The sequence below is a fragment of the Oryctolagus cuniculus genome, chromosome 1 (assembly GCF_964237555.1).
Source record: "Oryctolagus cuniculus chromosome 1, mOryCun1.1, whole genome shotgun sequence".
NCBI lineage: Eukaryota > Metazoa > Chordata > Mammalia > Lagomorpha > Leporidae > Oryctolagus > Oryctolagus cuniculus.
In genome coordinates, this window is record NC_091432.1 from 195,380,611 (window position 1) to 195,402,394 (window position 21,784).

General features: G+C 40.7%; 1 pseudogene; it reads right to left on the reverse strand.

Moving 5' to 3' along the window:
- Positions 1 to 310: 310 nt before the first annotated feature.
- LOC103345466 (non-histone chromosomal protein HMG-17 pseudogene) lies at positions 311 to 952 on the reverse strand (annotated as a pseudogene).
- Positions 953 to 21,784: the final 20,832 nt, after the last annotated feature.

Sequence of the window (21,784 nt, forward strand, 5' to 3'; positions counted from 1 at the left end):
AAATCAAATTTAGTTTTTCCATGCCACAAGGTTCTGTGCCCTGGTGGCTGTGTGTCAAAGGCAGGGAATCCCTTCTGGGAACCAAGAGAAAGTATCTCAAAACTACAAGGGGAAGGTGTTTTCCCCATTAATGCAGCTTCAGAGACCTTCTGTTAGTGACCTCTGCCCCTTCCCCCCAAACAACAATGAAGTGGACTGTGTGCTAACAACATAGCTTAAAAAATTATGCATTTTTATGAAAGTTGATAAAAAATAGTATTTCAAACTGTACAGTGACCAAAAGTACACAGTTAAAAAAAAAGCACACACTTCACTTGGTATCTGTGGTACCTTCTGCTTTCTGCACCTGGTCTGTTTTGGCATCTCCATTTTCTGCAGGGTTATTCCCATTCTTACCAGCATGAGCTTTTCCCTTTGTGGACCTTCTCTTCCTTTTGTGCAGGGGCTTTTTTAGGCTTGGGTTCTGGATTTGGAGGGGCTGGTTTAGCAGACAACTGTGTGGATTGTCTTTGTGGTTCATCCTTCACCTTGGCCTCATCTCCTTTAGCAGCCCTTCAGCCTTACCCTTGGGCATGGTGGCAGCAGCAGTGTGGGAGGTAGGCACTGGATGTGGGGATGCAGCAGCGCTGGGGCTTTGGTCAGTCCAGGGGTCATTCTCACCTCTTCTTCTTCCATGAATATTTTTAAAAATTGTAGTTAAGGGGAGAGCTCCAAGATGGCAGAATAGGGAGTGAGCTCACTGATAGTCCAGGAAAAGATAGTTTAATAAAAGTGGAGATACTGTAGTCTCAGGGAAGAGTTAGGGCAAAAACTGCAGAGGAAACTCTTCTGGAATTAGAGGGACACAGTGGACCTACGTGGAGGGCATTGGTGCCCACAGCTCGGGACCCCAGCTGCCGAGTCTATGCACCAACGCTGGAAAGGGAGGTGAGGAGAAACCACAGTAACCGAGACACTGGTGGAAAAGTGGCAGGAAGAGCCTAAAGGGAGTGAGGCTTGAAGCCCCATGGGGGAAAGTACACCAGCCGAACTAGAGGAGAGAAAAATAAAATAAAAGGGACTGGTACAGATACAATTCTCTCTCCACTCACCTTACAAAGGTGAGCAAGACAATAGAGCAGGTGCCATTTTGGACATATGTAACAGCTGTACCAGATGAGGGCTGCACCCGCCCTCAGCCAAACAGAAAAACCTGACTCTGGTGGGGAGAAATAACAGGAGACTAAGACCTAGCAAATGTGTGGAGCTTAGGAACAGGGACTGTGGAAAAAAAACTGAGGGTGTGTGGGAGAACTCATGGTGTGGCTGAGATGTGAGTAGTCTTGATGGGAGACGCCAAAAATTCAGTCGGCTTTGGCTACACGGTAAGAGACATTGCAGGGGAATCTGAGCTTAGAGTGAGGACTACGGAACCTTTGTGTGGTCCTTGGGACAGAGCAGACAGAAAACTCTAAGCAAATTGGGTATAGAAGAAACATTCTTCAATACAACCAAAGGAATTTATGAAAAACCCATGGCCAACATTCTATTAAAGGGGAAAAGTTGGAAGCATTTCCACTGAGATCTGGTACCAGAAAGGGATGCCCACTCTCACCAATGCTGTTCAATATAATTCTGGAAGTTTTAGCCAGAGCCATTAGGCAAGATAAAGAAATTAAAGAGATACAAATTGGGAAGGAAGTAGTCAAACTATCCCTCTTTGCAGATGCTATGATTATTTAGTGGATCCAAAGAACTCTACTAAGAGACTATTGGAACTCATAGAAGAGTTTGGCAAAGTAGCAGGATATAAAGTCAATGCACAAAAATCAACAGCCTTTGTATGCACAGGCAATTCCTTGGCTGAGAAAGAACTGCTAAAATCAATCCCATTCATGATAGCCACAAAAATAATCAAACCTTGGAATAAATTTAACCAACAACATTAAAGATCTCTACGATGAGAATTACAAAATCTTAAAGAAAGAAATAGAAGAGGATACCAAAAAATGGAGAAATCTTCCATGCTCATGGATTGGAAGAATCAATATCACCAAAATGTCCATTCTCACCAAAGCAATTTATAGATTCAATGTGATATCAATCAAAATACCAAAGACATTCTTCTCAGATCTGGAAAAAATGCTGAAATTCATATGGAGGTACAGGAGACCTCGAATAACTAAAGCAATCTTGTACAACAAAAACAAAGCCGGAGGCATCACAATCCCAGATTTCAGAATATACTAAAGGGCAGTTGTTATCAAAACAGCATGGTACTGGTACAGAAACAGATGGATAGACCAATGGAACAGAATAGAAACACCAGAAATCAATCCAAACATCTACAGCCAACTTATACTTTATCAAGGAACTCAATAGACATTTTTCAAAAAAGGAAATCCAAATGCCCAACAGACACATGAAAAAATGCTCAGGATCACTAGCCATCAGGGAAATGAAAATCAAAACCACGGTACAGTCTCACCTCACCCCAGTTAGAATGGATTACATATAGAAATCAACTAACAACAGATGCTGGTGAGAATGTGGGGAAAAAAGTACACTAACTCACTCTTGGTGGGAATGAAAACTGGTAAAGCCACTATGGAAGTGGCTCAATTCACAATAGCTAAGACATGGAATCAACCTAAATGCCCATCAACAGTAGAATGGATAAAGAAATTATGGGTTATGTACTCTATAGAATACTATACAGCTGTAAAAAAATTAAATCCGGTCATTTACAACAAAATGGAGGAATCTGGAAAACATCATGCTGAGTGAAATAAGCCAGTCCCAAAGGGACAAATATCATATGCTCTCCCTGAACAGTGACAACTGAGCACCTAAAAGGAAACCTGTTGAAGTGAAATGGACACTATGAGAAATGGTGACTTGATCAGCCCTTGTCCTGACTGTCGAGGAACAACTTACTACTTTATTCCTTTTAGTATATTTTTTGTTCTACTTAATACCATTGGTTGAACTTTTTAATTAACACACAATTATTCTTAGGTGTTTAAATTTAACTGAAAAGTGATCCCTGTTAAACATAAGAGTGGGAATAAGAGAGGGAGGAGATGTACAATTTGGGACATGCTCAATCGGACTTGCCCCAAACGGTAGAGTTAGAAACGTGCCAGGGGATTCCAATTCAATCCCATCAAGGTGACATGTACCAATGCCATCTCACTAGTGAAAGTGATCAATTTCAGTTCATATTTGATCATATCGATAGGATTAAGAGTCAAAGGGATCACATAAACAAGACTAGTGTCTGCTAATACTAACTGATAGAATTAAAAAGGAGAGAACAATCCAACATAGGAAGCGGGATACACAGCAGACCCATAGAATGGCAGATGTCCTAAACAGCACTCTGGCCTCAGAATCAGCCCTTAAGGCATTCAGATCTGGCTAAAAAGCCCATGAGAGTATTTTAGGCATGGAAAGGCAAGAGACTGAGGCAAAAAAAAAAAAAAAACAAAAAACAAAAAAAAACAAAAAAAAAACAAAACCTAAATGAAAGATCTCTGCAAGTGAGATCCCAGCAGAAAGAATGGGCCTTCAAAGAAGGAGGTACCTTTCTCTGAAGAGAGGAGAGAACTTCCACTTTGACTTTGGCCTTTTCTAAATAAGACCGGAGTTGGCAAACTCAAGAGGATTCCATAGCCTTGGCAGCTCATGACAAGAGTCTTGGGTGATTACTGATGTCATAAACAAGAGTGTCAAATGTTAAATCAACAACAGGAGTCACTGTGCACTTACTCCCCATGTAGGATCTTTGTCCTTAATGTGTTGTACTATATGAATTAACAGTATAACTAGTACTCAAACAGTACTCTATATTTTGTGTTTCTGTGTGGATGCAAACTGTTGAAATCTTTACTTAGTATATACTAAATTGATCTTCTGTATATAAAGATAGTTGAAATGAATCTTGATGAAGAATGGGATGGGAGAGGAAGTGGGAGATGGGATGGTTGCAGGTGGGAGGGTGGTTATGGGGGAAAATGCCACTATAATCCAAAAGTTGTACTTTAGAAATTTATATTTATTGAATAAAAATTTTAAAAGTTGTAGTTAAGATAGTTATCAATTATTCTTCAGGCTAAATAAATAAAACTTCATAGGAAATTAAATATGTATATTAAATATGTGTGACTTTTGCTCGAGTTGAATCCTGCTGTTTATATAGACAAAATTGAGAAGATTTCCACTCTGAAGTCTAGTTATTAAAACAACATGTTAAAATAGGAAAACTTTCTCCATTAATAAATACCATTATTTTATGCTATAAACATACAATTGTCTGTAGAGGCCCTTGACAGTAAATTAATTAAATCTCTGTTCCATTATGGTGTCAGCTAACTTGGAAACTCATTATTTATTTGGCACTAATTTAGCCTGGCAAATTAATTAGAAAGGGCACTAGAAAATAGATAATTCAACATGAAAGTCCAAATCAAGACAAAGAGGCAAAATTAAAGAACTTACTGAGAGAATAGTGGCAGTTACACTATTTTGGGGAGCCCTTTCTCTCTTCCCCAAAACAAATTATGTAGGGTAAGGCAACTGTCCAGCGGTGGAATCTGGAAGCCAAAATTTTTAAGAAAAACAATTCTGCCAGATAGGGCTTGTCTACACAAGTCTGAACTCCACAGTGCGTTCACAGAACTTCTAACTTTACTTTTCTCCCTAAAACAGTCTTAGGATCCATGTTACTGCTGACCAACAGTCAACAATTGCTGCCACCACACAAGTTAGTGTGTTAGAAATTTAGCCTCTATGGCCGGCACCGTGGCTCACTAGGCTAATCCTCCACCTAGCGGTGCCGGCACACCGGGTTCTAGTCCCGTCAGGGCGCCGGATTCTGTCCCGGTTACCTCCCTTCAAGGCCAGCTCTCTGCTATGGCCCAGGAGTGCAATGGAGGATGGCCCAAGTGCTTGGGCCCTGCAACCCATAGGAGACCAGGAGAAGCACTGGCTCCTGCCTTCGTTCGGATCAGCACGGTGTGCCGGCCACAGCGTGCCAGCCGCGGCGGCCATTGGAGGTGAACCAATGGCAAAAGGATGACCTTTCTCTCTGTCTCTCTCTCTCACTATCCACTCTGCCTGTCAAAAAAAAAAAAAAAAAAAAAAAAAGAAAGAAAGAAAGAAAAAGAAAAAAAGAAATTTGGTCTCTGCAAAGATTTGAAAAGAAAGAAGCTCTTTGTGGTTGGAGAGATTTCATTCTTACGAGTATCATAAAAACCACAACAAAAAAGTGATTCATGTTATCATCAATCAATAAATTAAAAGGAGGTTTTTTTGTTTAGGAAGAAATATTTGCAAACCATTTACCTGATAAAGTATTAATAAACAAAATACATAAATAACTCATCCAACTTAATAACAAAAACAGCACCTGATTTTAAAATAGACAAACAGCCTAATAGACAGCTGTCCAAAGAAGACACAAAACGGCCAACAGACATATGAGAAGGTACTCATAGCAGTAACTAGTAAAGTAATGCAAATCTTAACAGAATGAAGTACCACCTCAAACATGTTAGAACAGCATTAGCAAAAAGACAAGCAGTAGCTAGTGCTAACAAAGATGTAGAGAAAAAGAGACCCTTGTATAATGTTGGTTGGGATGTAAACTGGTGACGCCATTATGGAAAACTGTGTGCTAAGTGCTTCAAAAACCAAAAACATAACTGCCATATGACTCAACAGCCTCTCTTTTGGGCATACACCCAGAGGAAATGAAAGCAGTATATTGTAGAGGTATCTGTGCTCCTATGTTCATTGCAGCATTATTCACAGTAGGTGAGATATGAAAGCAACCTACATGTCCATGGATGGTTGAAGGAATGAATGACTCACAGTACATATACGATGACATATTACTCACCCTTTCAAGAAGGAGATCCTTCCTATGGTGACAATAAGGATGAAACTCAAGGACTTTATGCCAAGTGAAATAAGCCATGCACAGAAAGAAAAGCACCCGTGACTTTGGGAATGGGAATCCACTGGACAAAGCATACAAATTTTCAGTTAGATAGGATGAATCAGTTCTGGGGATCTAAGTCCAGCAGAGTAACTATAGTTAGAAATTATTATGTATTTGAAAATTGCTAATATAGTAGATTTTAAATGTTACCACAAAAAAGTATGTGAGATGATAGGTATATAAGCAGCTTAATTTAATTATTTCAAAATGTATATGTGTATCAAAACACAACATATCATTTTTAAATATATCTGATTTTAATTTGTCAATTATACCATAATAAAGCTATAGAAAGTTCAAGACAACACCTGCCATGGTTCACCAAGTTTTGTTAGGAACCACTCCTATGAGGAGGAGGTTGTACCACAGCAAGTTAAGCTGCCACTTGGGGTGCCTGCATCCCAAACCAGAGTGCCTGGGTTCAGGTCCAGCCTCTATTTCTTTTTATTTTTTTTAGATTTATTTTATTTATTTGAAAGACAGAGTCACAGAGAGAGGCAGAGCCAGAGAGAGAGGTCTTCCATCTGCTGGCTCACTGACCAAATGGCCACAATGGCCAGAGCTGAGCTGATCTGAAGCCAGGAGCCAGGAGCTTCTTCCAGGTCTCCCATGAAGGTACAGGAGCCCAAGAACTTGGGCCATCTTCTTTATTTATTTATTTTTTTGCCAGGCAGAGTTAGACAGTGAGAGAGTGAGGCAGAGAAAGTTATAGACAGTAAGAAGACAGAAAGAGGTCTTCCCCCATTGGTTCACTCCCCTAATGGCCGCTATGGCCAGCACTGCGCCAATCTGAAGCCAGGAGCTGGGTACTTCCTCCTGGTCTCCCATGCAGGTGCAGGGACCAAAGCACTTGGGCCATCCTCCAGTGCCCTCCCGGGCCACAGCAGAGAGCTAGACTGGAAGAGGAGCAACCAAAACTAGTACCCGGAGCCCCAAATGGGACTAGAACCTGGGGTGCAGCGCCACAGGCGGAGGATTAGCCAAGTGAGTCACAGTGCCAGCCCACATTACTTTGCAATTATCTATTTATTTGGCTCTGTCTGTCACTGTTATATATGAAAGTCTAGATCACAGGAAATGTGTGCCATAATCCCTAGAACAAATTTCGGAACATTGTAGGCACAAAAGGATCTTTGTAAAATTTGTTTTCAGGGCTCACATTTTGCTGGTTTTGTACAATGTTTTTTTAATACAAGTGCTCTTCCTAAACACGAACCAAAGACTTCTGAGACAAATTATCTAATGTGGATAGCTGCAAATTTAAAGTACTTGTCAGTCAATGCCACAGCACAGTCCTGGCTATTTTTCTTTCAGAAATGACTTCCCAGCATAAAATGATGAGCACCTCTGCCTGTGGCTTCTTGCAGTTCAGGAACAAATGATTCATCTTTCTTGTTATTACATTAATGCACAGGGAAAGCAATAAAAAGTCCAAGAAGCTATAATATAGTCACAATATCATAAATTTGTCTCATTACCCAGAAGTCAATGGCTCATTACTTCTGATATATATTGATCCAGGCTGACAACATACCAGTTTACCTTCATGTCACTCATCTTCTTTAGACCAAACAACTGTCATGATCACCTGAGTGCATTCACCATTGGTACAGTCCTAAACACTGTGCAAACCTTGTACATTCGGCCCCATTGTGACTGCGCACTCACTGACTGAGGAGGTGCTGGGATGTCAGGCTCTTGTCTGACACCAGAAGTGTTCCACCACTGTGCTAACAATTGCACAATCACTATCTCATTCAGCTTTCACAACAAACTGTGAGGGACTTGGTGTTATTACCATTTTATAGACGAGGAAACAAGCTCTACATGGGTGATCTCGAACACCAGTGCTCTGCGGGAAACACCTGCCTGAGCCCCTGCTGGTCCTGAGAGGCCAATCTGGGAACAAGAGTGTGGCACAGCTGTTAAGATGCCTACTTAGGAAGCTTGCATCTCATATCAGAGTACTTGGTTTCAAGTCCCAACTCTGCTTCTGATTACAGCTTCGTACTAATGTGCACTCCAGAAAGTAACAGGTCATGGTTCAAGTAGTTGGATCCCTGCCATGAACATAGGACATGGATTGAGTTTTAGGCTCCTGCCTTTGGCCTGGTCCAGCCCCAGCTATTGCAAGCATTTATAGAGAGAAAGCAGATGGAAAATCTGTGTGTGTGTGGCCTGGGTGTTGGGGGGGGGGGGGAGATATCCCTTTATCTTTAAGATAAATAAAAATAAATACTAAAATTAAAACAACAAGCCACTCCTTGACCCTTTCCCACCTGCCAATATCTTGGCAGAGCTCCTCAGCTCTGTTGCTGCACTGCCAGAAATGCAAGAAACCAGCACTTTCTGGGTCCCTTGCTCTCAGCTGTGAGTATCTGTGATCAGTATACATAGTGTTTCCAGGTATTCATTTTGCCAGGTGAGAAAAGCATCTGCCTCTGTGGAACTTCCATTCCACTAGATTCAGCTATCTCCTTGGCTCTTGACTAATTGGCTTCTGAGTTAACAGAGCTCTATGGGCTTCAGGAGACAGACTGGGCCCACCTCCTCCCTTACTGGGCGAGTAGATGAGGCTTCACATGGCATGGCCTACAGGAGATTTCCACAGGCTTGGCCATAGGTGGATGTGCCAGGAACTCTCTGTGTTCTCGGGCCCCTAATGTGAACACCATGGAACTTGTAGGGAAGAATTTTCTTTGACTCCAGTTAAGAGCATTCCCTGATGTATATCTCTTCTAAGTTGAGTTGTTTCTGGGGCTCCCTCAAGACTGGTTAGTTTGTCTGTGTCCAGCAGCGAGGTGTTAGCAGGTCCTCTACAATGTGCAGGACACAGATATCCACAAGGGTCCTGGACTACACATGCATATATCTGACAATACCCCAGACATGAGATACACTGAGGCAGAGGCCATAGGTTATGAGATCCAGTTCTGTGGACTGTGCTCTCCTCCCCAGTGCTGATTCATGCTCTTGCACTAACAGGCAGACCCTAACAGATTCAGCTGTCACCTGCTGTAACAACTTCCCCATTACTCTCCTTCATTTCCTTGTGTTCAAGCCTCCTTCACCTACAAAATAAAATAAGTCCCTCTCCAGACACTTTCAGCCATATTCCTCACATCTTTCTCAGTTTTGCTTCTTTTTAAAATATTTATTTATTTATTTAAAAGACAGAGGGATTCACACACACAGAAAAGAGAGAGAGAGAGAGAGAGAGAATCTTCCAACCTCTGACTCATTACCCAAATGGCTGCAACAGCCAGGTCTGGGACAGGCTGAAGCCAGCAGGTTCAGGTCCACCACAAGTGTGCTAGTGACCCAAGTATATGGGCCACCTTCATTGCCTTCCCAAGCACATTAGCAGGAAGCTGAATTGGAAGCAGAGCAGCCATGACTTGAACTATCAGTCTGATAGGTGATGCTAGCATTGCAAGCAACAGCTTAATCCACTTCACTATAACGTCCCCCCTCCCCCGCCCACCATATTGGCTTCTTTTAAGCTTTGTCTGCATCCAAGATCTTCACTCCTGTAATCCTCACTCATCTTGCAAACCACAGTGGTTGCCTGCCATCTAATTCCGCTGTGATTCTGCTCTTCACACCACTGCACAATGACAAAAAATTTTTGAAAGAAAAGACTACCTACATCCTCATTTTTCTTGGATCCTATGCAGCTTTGAAAATATTGGCCACTTTTCATTGAAACCCTAGCTTTCCTTGGCTCTTCATCCTTTCTCAGTTGCTGCCAATGTGCTCTTTAAGTCTCACCATTGGCCATGGAACGGTGCAGTTTAACATTCTGAACATGATGTGTTATTATGGTCTGCCCCTCCTCCGGCCTGTTCTCCCATGACTGTGGTGGGATAACTCTCTTCCCACTTTTCATCTTCTGGAAAATTCATTTTCTCTGGAACATTTATTTAGTTGGCCTTTACCCAATCCCTCCCACTCTCACCTCTGATTTTCTCTCAGTTCCTACCCGCGTGGCCTTCCCTCTCATCTCTCTGACCATTCAACAACAAATTATGATCCCCAGAGAACATTTTCATAATGACTGGAGAGAGGTGAGTTTTTCATGATGTCTCCAAGATTTTCTATGTTTCCATCTTCTCTATTTAACAATCCCCAATACATATTCACTCTTTGGCTTGTACAGATAATCATGCTAATATGACTTCATGTGTGTGCCCCTATTGTGTGTTTTCTGGGTTGAGCCATGCATTTCCAGCAAATAATGGTTGTCAAGATTTGATGTGATTTCAGCATTTAGTAAAAATGTATTAGTATTCAATTAAAGATGGTTTAAATATAATGATGACAGTGATCTATTTTGAGTAACCAAGTGTTTTAATAAGTGACCAGAAGCTTATTTATATATAACTCTCATGTGATTATAGGCCCGATTTTCAGTTAGTCCTTCTCAAAATACTGATTTATATAAAGAGGAATGGGGACATTAACATAATTGTACACTCCTTCTCTTCTTAATTCAGTGCTACTAGAAATTCCATGAGGGAAAGATCAAAGAGGGCCCATTGTTGCTAGCCTTAGGCATTCTTAAAGAAATGTTTTCATTTCTTATTTACTCTTCTTTTTTAAAGATTTATTTATTTATTTGAAAGGTAGAGTTACAGAGAGTCAGGGGCAGAGAGAGAGAGAGAGATGTATTCCATCTGCTGGTTCACTCCCCAAATAGGTGCAATGGCCAGAGCTACACCAATCTGAAGCCAGGAGCCAGGAGCTTCTTTTGGGTCTTCCACATAGGTGCAGGGGCCCAAGGACGTACGCCATCTTCTACTGCTTTCCCAGTCCATAGCAGAGAGCTAGATAGGAAGTGGTGCAGCCGGGACTCAAACCAGTGTCCATATGGGATTCTTTTTTTTAATTTATTTTTTATTTGTTTATTTTTTATTATTTTTTGACAGACAGAGTGGACAGTGAGAGAGAGAGAGACAGAGAGAAAGGTCTTCCTTTGCCGTTGGTTCACCCTCCAATGGCCACCGCGGCCGGCCCACTGCGGCCGGCACACCACACTGATCCGATGGCAGGAGCCAGGTACTTATCCTGGTCTCCCATGGGGTGCAGGGCCCAAGCACTTGGGCCATCCTCCACTGCACTCCCTGGCCACAGCAGAGAGCTGGCCTGGAAGAGGGGCAACCGGGACAGAATCCAGCGCCCCGACCGGGACTAGAACCCGGTGTGCTGGCGCCACAAGGTGGAGGATTAGCCTATTGAGCCACGGCACCAGCCCCATATAGGATTCTAACACTGCAGGTGGCGGATTTATTTGCTATGTCACAGCGCCAGCACCTCTTTATCTCATTTTTGACAAATTCATCTCTGTTACCCTTATCAAACTGGAAGCTTACCCAGCCACATAAACAGTCTGCCATAACAAAAACACTGTGTCTTAGATTCTTTCCCTGCCAGCATTTGAAAGAAAAGATAATCCAAAGACCGCATTACTGGAAGCAGCAAATGAAATGTACAGTGCCAAACCAGCAGAAATCTGATATCATGAAGATTTAACTCTGATTGTACCCTTTCAGGTTGAACTCTTTTGTGTCAATTAGCAGACTATGTGAAAAAGCCAGATAGGGTCCCAAGCTCATGGTCGGGGAGCATTGCAATATAGTAAGTTAGTGATAGTAAACAGTGGTCTCCAGGCAAATGCTGAATTTTATGTATGTGAGTAATACAAAAGTAAAATGAACTATGTCTTCCTTGTACAGTGAATTAATCTGATAACTATTAAAATAGTCTTGTAATATAAACAGACATCATTGACTTTCCCTGTTTCTTTCAAAATTGTATATACTTTACTTTCATAAATCTGCCATTAAAATGCCTCTCTTGCTCGATTGTTAAGCTGGATGTATGGTTGCTTTGAACTGTCCAATTCTTATTGCCACAGAGCATGGAGATAACTGAGAAGTACGATGTTGACCATTAAACTGTGAGGTATCATTAAAATATTGGTTCATTTTTTTATTTGCAAGACTATGGAATCAATCCTTGTGTTCATGGATTGTAAAATCTTCAGGCTTATTGGTAAGGGAAAAATGGACCAATTAACTGATTTATTATCAGATGCACATGATATCTATACTGAGTGAATTTGAAGGAAATTTGTGAGTTCCATAGAATACATTCTACAGTATAAACTTTGTCTTTTAAGTTACTCGGGTTGCCAAGATAATTACTAATCATAACTTATCAAAGTATTTGGCTTGGTTCAAGAGCAACATGTTTACTATACTGTATATACTTACCAATTCTGTTGAAACCATTCTAGAGATATTTGACATTAATGCTTCCATGTATATCAAAGTTGGCATATAAAATTAATCTCTTGTGAAATAATGTGCATAAATGTATGATTAAAGCTGCATCTAGGTGGATTGGGACTGGTGATTGAAATGTTTGATGTCTGTTATGATTCTGTCCCCATCCCAAGGATAAAATGTTTGGCCATGAATCAAACAGAGCAGTATAAAATGAAATAGGAGATCAGTTGGACAGGGTATTTCACTTGCTTACTCTTTCCTTCCTATTATTCTCCTGTTTTTCCCATCTTATATTTGTTTAACATTCCAGGAAAAATAAAAACTTGCTTGTAAAGTGTATGAACGATCTAACATTGAACAACGATCACACGTACCTTTCTCACTTTCACCTCTGTAAGAATCTCTAACACATTTAGTTTGTGTTGGACACATTCTCAAACACTCACGTGTTCATCACTTTCAAAGGTAAATTCAAGGTCAAGAACCACTAGTTACTTGTTTACTACTGTTTGGTTGGCAAAACTAACCAAAACTAACAAAAGTGGTAAACTGAATCAGGCTATGAAGTATCAGACCACTTTGGGTTTCAATAGGGAAAATATCAGGGTTATATCCAACTTTAGGTTGAATGTGACTGCAGGTGAATCCCCAAAATTAGAAAGTTAATGCAGGAAGTTTCTCTTTGTCACTTAATAGCAACATTAACTTCTATAAAATATCTAACCTTGATTAAGGTCTGTACAACAACAAAATATATATTTTGGTGATTCTGTCAATTTTCTTTCGTTGTTGTTGTTGGTTTTTTTTTTGTTTTTTTTTTTTTTTTTTTTTTGACAGGCAGAGTGGACAGTGAGAGAGAGAGAGAGACAGAGAGAAAGGTCTTCCTTTGCCATTGGTTCACCCTCCAATGGCCACCGCGGCCGGCCCACTGCGGCCGGTGCACCACGCTGATCCGAAGGCAGGAGCCAGGTACTTATCCTGGTCTCTCATGGGGTGCAGGGCCCAAGCACTTGGGCCATCCTCCACTGCACTCCCTGGCCATAGCAGAGAGCTGGCCTGGAAGGGGGGCAACCAGGACAGAATCCGGCGCCCCAACCGGGACTAGAACCCGGTGTGCCGGCGCCACAAGGTGGAGGATTAACCTACTGAGCTGCGGCGCCAGCTGATTCTGTCAATTTTCTGACATATGCAATCATTGTTTATATTATATTAATGCCTGCTAAATTGTAAACAGAAGTCTGCTTGATAAATATTTGAATCAGTTTCTTTAAACCATGAGTATTAAGTTACTAAATCATAACGCTAATTAACAAATATGTACTGAGTAACTTTGACATTTAGGTTACTCTAATAGACATCAGAGGTGAAAAATATATGAATCACATCTTTCCATCGAATTATTGTTTATAGCCCTTCCCTATATTCTCACTAAACTAGGGTCTTTTTGTATTTTACTTGTTAAGCTTTTTATTTGGTGTATGATTAAGCCCTTCCTTGACTGTAGTATAAATTAAAAATATGTTTTCTCAAAAACTAAAAACAGAAAGAAAGGGAGAGGGAGGGTTGTTGTGAGAAAGACAGGGAAAGAGGGGAAGATATTCTTACTATGAACTATATCGGGTCTGTTAAAAATTTAGAAAACTAACAAGCAAATTACATGAAGCAATCCCGCACTGGAAGGTTTGGGATCCAGTTAGGGACATCAAGTATGATGTTCCCATTGTTCCTGACAGCCTCTGACATACTCAAAGTAGAGACTAACCAAGAACATAAATACTGTTCTGATGACCTGATTGAGGTGAGAACCTGAAAGTGCACAATGGCATATTATTTTGCTATTTTATTCAGAATCACTCAATATAGAAAGAGTACAAAAAAGAAAGAAGGTCAAAGGATCAGATATCTATATCTATCAATCAATCTATCTATATCTGATAGATATACAAACATGCAGAAACACATGCACACATCATAGTGAAGTAAAGGAGAGCAGAATTACAAATTAGATAAGTTATTTTAATTAAGTTCTGCATTCATTCAAAAAAGCAAGATAAATGAATTGCTACAGTAAGTAGCCAGATGTTATGAAGACATCTTTATGTGCTAAATTTTTAAAATTCCTACAGCTATTGGGACACCATAATCCTCTAGTGAAGAACAGCATTTTGAAACAAATTCAGCAAAAGTTATTTACTTTTCTCTTCTATTTGACTGACAGGTTATATAAACAAGTTTTATCTGCACAGTTTCCACATCTTTAAAATGGGAATAATCACATTTTGCTTTCTGTATTCAGGGCAGGAATTGGGATAATTATTTGAAAACTCCTAGTAACAGGCTCTAAACATAAGAGATATATACGTTTACTCCTTTACCAAATAATTCAATAGTTATCTTAACACTGTTTTTAAAATACATATAAATTCTACTCCTAAGTATTCAAGAGAAACGAAAATATATATCCCACACACCAAAGAAAATACACAAATGACTATGGAAGCATTATTAATAATTAATACCAGCAAAACAGTGGAAAGAACTCTAATTTCTATTAATTGGTGAATACATAAACAAACTGGTATAGCCACACAATGGTTGTCATTGAGTAGTAACAGGTAATAAAGTACTGATGAATAAAACATGGATTAACCTTGGACACAAATAACTGTAAGTGAATTAATCCAGTCAAAAAATCACATATTTTGATATCCCATGTATTAAAATGTCCAGAAGAGAGGAATTCATAGAAATAAAAAGTAGATTAGTGTTTGCCTAGGACTGGGCGTTAGGAAGGAGAATAGAGAGTGAATGCTTAATGGATATAAAGTTTCTTTTGGGAATGATGGAATTGTTCTGGAATTAGTGCTTATCATTGCACAAGACTGTTAAAACAGTTAAAAGCCCATTGAACTGTACACTCTAAATGGGTGAATTTGTGATATGTGAATTATTTCTCCATAAAGACATTTTTAAATGAATATAAACCACTCTTTGAAAACATCAAAAACTGCTTGCTATCTTATTAACCTGAAGGATAATATTTTCAGTAATGTATCAAAGAGTATTTTATCCAAGCAAGTTTGGTTGTAAAATTTCCATTTGGATTTCAATATGCTTCATCTCAAATGCAGAAACAAGCTCAGGGAACTCAAATGGGTTTATTCTGTCATTAGGCAACATAAGAAAACATATTCCTACACTGTGGAATCCATATATTATTGACCCATCATTTTCATAAATTTTAAGAATTACTTTCATTTCAACTCCCTAATGCTGAGTAAAATTTAAAGATTTACATTTCCCAGAGTTTTTTAGCTCCCAAACACTGATTTTGATAGAGTCTGAATTACTCCACACACTTTGATATAAAGATGAAAATAGTTTAAAACTTGTCAATAGACTGATCTAAAATGTAGACTAAGGTGCTCATATTGCTAGAGCAAATCCTTGTGAATTAGACACTACAATAATAATAGTACTCTGGGCATACATGCCACTCTTCTAAGTATTTTCCTTAAAGTTCTTCATTTCATCTTTACAGTAGCACTTTTAGATATTATTTTATGCTCATTTTTTAAAGTAAGGATACTGAGACAAAAAGATAATTGGCTTGCTCTAGTTTATGCATCTAATGGGCAAAAGGGCAAGATTGGGGCTCAAGTTTAGGTTGCTTGTCCTCATAAATCTGAGCTCTTAGTCCTCACACTAGAAGCAGCTTTTGCCTTCAAATAATTTCTGTTTAGTTGGGAAGAGATTCTGTGTCCAAGTTTAGGAGAAAGGAAAATAATTCAGTGAATAGCCAAATTAATAGTTTAAATAATCAGGATTTGAAAAGCCTACTTACTATTCCCAAAGGACTTCCAAATATATGACCTTGCTTGGTTTTTGAACATCTGTTCTAGAAGTGTTAAGATGTATTCATTGCCAGAAAATAGTCTACCTTTGCAATACTAAATAACATGATCAGGGACTTCATGTTACCATCACCCTCCTTGGGATTATAAGCACAACACTACTGAAAATGCAGCATTAATATAACTATTTTACATATCAGTTAAGATAACCATTTATATATCAGTTCTCAGAACTCTGAAGACTCCGTCTGTGTTCTGTCATCTACTTTTTTGCTGTGTGATCCATAGTATGGAAATGGAGATGGCTGGAAAATGTGCTGAGGGTGAGGTACATTGAGTTTTTCAAGAGTCAAATAAATAGAGCAACTGAAAAGAGAATCAAAATAGGAAGAGAGTATCCCCAAAACTCATGCAGCTGCTTATTCAGGAATGTCTTCATGGCAATGGCTGGTTGATTAAAGATGGAGACTTAGTCTGATGATGATGTCTTAGAGGGGAGGTCTTTGGATCACTAGCAGGTGTTCCCTTGAATGGAGGTTCTTGTGACAGGTTTGAGTACTTCAGTTCAAGGTCAGCCTATGTTTTCTCTCTCTGCTTCCTGGCTCACAGTGTGATCATTGCCATGCACCGGCCATAATCAGCCTCCACTAGATGCTGGGATATTTGGCCACTGCATTCAGCAACCCCATCTGTAAGATGAAATAAATTTTTCTTACCCAAAGAAACTCCTCTCAAGGATTATCTACACTAATGAAAAGGAAACTAATATAAGTTCTCAAGACAACAATATGAAAGCTCTACCTAAGTTTTCAGCCTGCTCCCCTGATGAATTCATACTCAGGACTTCAACATCAACTCTTCACTAAATCTCCAGCTTATTATTTTTTTTTAATTTTTATTTATTTATTTATTTTGACAGGCAGAGTTAGAGAGAGAGAGAGAGAGAGGCAGAGAGAAAGGTCTTATTTCCATTGGTTCACCCCCCAAATGGCCGCTACAGCTGGCAGAGGAGCAACCGGGACAGAATCCAGCACCCCAACCGGGACTAGAACCCAAGGTGCTGGAGCCGCAGTAGGAGGATTAGCCAAGTGAGCCAAGGCGCTGGCCAACAGAGAAATTGATGTAAAGGAATTGGCTCACTCATGTGATGCTGGGGCCTGTCAAATCAAAAAGCCACAGGCAGTATAATAAGCTGGAGATTTGGCCGTTGCCGTGGCTCACTTGGTTAATCCTCTGCCTGCGGCACCAGCACCCCAGGTTCTAGTCCTGGTTGGAGCACCAGCTTCTGTCCCGGTTGCTCCTCTTCCAGTCCAGCTCTCTGCTGTGGCCCAGGAAGGCATCCGCATGGGAGACCAGGAGAAGCACCTGGCTCCTGGCTTCAGATCAGTGCAGCGCGCCAGCCATAGCAGACATTTGAGGGGTGAATCAACGGAAGGAAGACTTTTCTCTCTGTCTCTCTCACTGTCTAACTCTGCCTGTCCAAAAAAATAATAAAATAAATTCTCTGTCTCTATCTTTCTCAGTAGATAAATAAGTGATTAAGTAGATACAGATATTGATAAAGCTGCAAATATTGATATATAGAAATAGAGATAGAGACAGAGGGGAGAGAAAGAGAGAGAATAGGTATATCCTACTAGTTCTGTTACTTGGAGGTCCTTGACTCATAAACTTACCTTGTAACCTCATGGTTGCTGTTTAACTGTTCTGAGCCTAAGTTTCCTCATTTTTAGAGGGAGCACAATAATACATAGACGGCACCAGGCTGTGATAAGTTGTTCTCCATTTACTGTGCATACACAGCAGGACTCTATAGGCCCACTGAGGGGGTAACTCCACCCTCTCCAACTTGCTAATTAAAAGTCCATCCTGTCATCATATCGCTGATTCACGGACAGGAAGGAAACAGGGCTCAGGTGAGGGCTTACGCACCTGAGGTATTCATAAGTGGGGAGTTAATATTTTACCTGTTCTTTGGCCCTCCTTGTCAGGCTGCAGTGCTGAAGATGAGACATGTGGGGATAGTTAAACAAACAAGAGCCGGGGGCTTTAGCAATCACTGAAATTCCCTTCTGTGGACTTGGGGAGTGACAGCAGGTAACCAGGTTGAAAAAGACCACAGAAAAGCTGGAGGTATTTTTAAGCTTCCCCAGAAGGCAATTTGAAACAGTCTAATGCATTTCAAAGCTTCTAGAACAGAATAAAAATAAAGAGTGCTGTAATTTAAATGTTAATATCTCATCAAGTTTTATGTGTGGGGGGAAAAAAGGAGGGCAGCTCCATAGCCTCTTTTCCAGAAGCAGATAATGAAGCCATAAACAGCTGGCTGCCCTCAGCTCAGACATTTTATGCTACCTTTGTGATCCATCTTCCCTGCCATGTGGTAACATCAAATCAGAAGAGGCAGGCTTGTGGGCTCTTTATTCTGAGGCCAGATCACAGCATGTGAAGAAACATTGTTCTGTGAAAGAAAGAGTAATGTTTGTCAGTGCCCAGGGCACTGGTCTGGCAAGGCAGATGAGGACATCCGGGTGTTTCCTGGCAACGTGTGACACAACCACGCTGCTACTCCTGAGAGCGCCACCCCATCAGCACTTGTTAATCGAACACTCAGGTGCCCACTAAAGCAATTCTGATGCATGTCTGCATGCTTCTCAATGAGCATTTTAAAAAGGAATTAGATTGCTGTTGTTCGGGACAAGGAAAGCACTACCACATTAAAGTTTGATCACCAGGTATCAGAACTACTTGTAGAGTATCAATGAATGCTAGGTATACGCGCCAACATGTGTGAGTGCGCATGCGCAGGTGCGCGACAGCGCCTTGGGGGCTTCACTATAGCTACCACTAGGACTGCTAGTATTTCATCTTTTATAAGGGTTTATTTTATGCCAGGAAAGGAATCATTTTTCTTGATTACCTCTTGAAATCCTTACAGGACTGAGATGCTAACTACACTGCAAGTGCTATTATTTACCACATTTTTCAGATGAGGTAATAGAGCTAAAGATGTTAAGAATGCTAATAGCCTGGCCTTATGGTATAGCTGATAAAGCAGCACCCTGTGATGCCTGAAGCTGCTCCACTTCCCTTCCAGCTTCCTGCTAATGCTCCTGGGAAAGCAGCGAAAGATGGCCCAAGTGCTTGGGCCCCTGCACCCATGTAGGAGACCTGGAAGAAGCTACTAGCCGTGTGGCCATCTGGGGAGGGAACCAGTGGATGGAAATTCTCTCTCTCTCTTTCTCTCTCTCTCTCTCAATCTCTCTCTCTCTCTCATGTGCTTGTGTGTGTGTAATTCTAAATAAATCTTAAAAGAAAAAAGTATGTTCAATGTCACATAGCTAATCAACGCTGGGGTTAGAATTTGAACTTAGGCCATCTGAGTTCAGAGTCTAAACTGTTAATACTGAATAACTGCTCTTTCTGCCAGGCAGGAGGCCCATGTGACGTGCATATAAGGTTAGAGATGTGTATTATTTTAGTTTCTCTAAATATTCCCAAAAATGTATCCCCTACCTAACTTCTGATGCTAATGTTACTTTGGCAAAGAAAACATTTTTCACTTCTTAGCAGAACTAAACCTTAAGGAGTATTTGCATAGTCGCTAAATTTAAACTAATATTCAGCAACCAACGAAGTCTGGATGTCAGACAGGCTTCTCTTAGAAACTAAGTGGTCAGTATTGAGAAAGCCACAGATAACAGGGCTGGAACTTGCAAGACACGGCTTAAGTCTCAAGATCATCAGGAGTCAGCAGGTATGTCCTTAAAGTTCTGTTCTATTTTTCACTGTAATGTAAACAAGGCTTCATATGTGTGTTCACAGCAGTGGTTTATAGGCATAGAGCCATGTTTTTCCACCTGTGGATTAGTAGGGTGAACAATACGAATTTCTTTGACCTTTAAGGAGAAATGTCCAATAGTACCACCCAAACCACCTTTTAATGTTTAACAATCTCCTCTGTTTCTGAGTTCTGCTATTTACTATTATTTTGAATACTAATGTCATTATTTCATATTTATGTCTTTTTCTCACCATCTGAGAGGATAAGGTACTTGTTACATCTTTTTCATACTCTTTTCTCTGCTTGATAAAGCTCCACAGACAATGTGATGATTCAGTGGATATTTGTTAAAAGTGAAAATATGAAATTATAATCATAAATTTGTAATGAAAATTATAATTATCAATCAATCAATTGAAAAATTCTTTTTCTTAATTTATTTGTCAGAGTTCCTCAAGTTGAACTGCTTCCTTGCATTCTCAGAAATAAACTTTTGGAAAGGTTTACAGGATAAGTGTATTATTTGGGTTTTCTCAAAGCTTAAAAAAACTGCAATACTAATTCTACCCATTTTATGTATTTGGGGTCATAGGGAGCTGACTTTGTATAATATTTTCTTTTATTTATTTTTTTACTTTTTTTTTTTATTTTTTGACAGGCAGAGTGGACAGTGAGAGAGAGAGACAGAGAGAAAGGTCTTCCTTTTGCCATTGGTTCACCCTCCAATGGCCACCGCGGCCGGCGCGCTGCAGCCGGCCCACCACGCTGATCTGATGGCAGGAGCCAGGTGCTTCTCCTGGTCTCCCATGGGGTGCAGGGCCCAAGCACTTGGGCCATTCTCCACTGCACTCCCGGGCCACAGCAGAGAGCTGGCCTGGAAGAGGGGCATCGGGACAGAATCCGGCACCCCGACCGGGACTAGAACCCGGTGTGCCGGCGCCGCAAGGCGGAGGATTAGCCTATTGAGCCGTGGCGCCGACAGAATATTTTCATTTTTCTGCCTAGTGACCAATCTACTGAGGTTTTCTGCGTCTTGAGTCAATGTCGGCAACTGAAAGTGCAAGGCAAAAATGGATCGGGACCTCTGGCAACCTCAAGAAGGAGTCTAAGTGATGCTCTGCCTGGGGATTCGATCTTTGTTTCATCCACATTCGTGACAACACTCAGGAATATGGAAGGCAGTCTGCACCAAACAGACCAATGAGCACAGAGAGCCACTCAGGAGCTCTAGAACAGTTGAGGGTGAATGTCAGTAATACCTCAGGACGGCAAAAGCAAGCTGTTCACACCTGGTGGCATCCTCCACCATCTGGATCAAGCAGCAACAGCTGTTAGAAGCCCTAAACTCTTAGAAGTGCACTGTGCGCTCCTTCTTCACAGAGCTCTCTCTGCCAGTTTCAGACCCTGTCGTTTTGTAGAAATTTTACACCTCTTAAACATCTCTATTGTAATCTTTCCATCAGTCAAATCAGAGTTCTATGCATTCGCCCCTTCAGGGACCCAGGCACTCCTTTGCGTTCCTCTCAACACCTCTCTTTCTTTCTCTCTCTCAATCTCAAACATACATACATGCATGTAACTTGATTTGTTACGGTGTAAAATCACCTTGGGTCACCATCCATAGCAAAAGACCAGTGAAGCCTCAGTGCTCAAGGAGCACAGTTCAACTCGGTCTCCTTGAACAAGGTTCAAAGATTCCCTTTGGGACTGGAAAGAAATGTACCCTGAAATGCTGATAACATGCTTTTGATGAACCATCTACCTACTTTTAGAGTGCTTCTGCATGCATCACTGTTTCATGGCTCTGTGAAAGTATACTTAAGAGAGAATGGAATTTTCAGGCACAATTTGTTATTACCACATATAAGTTGCC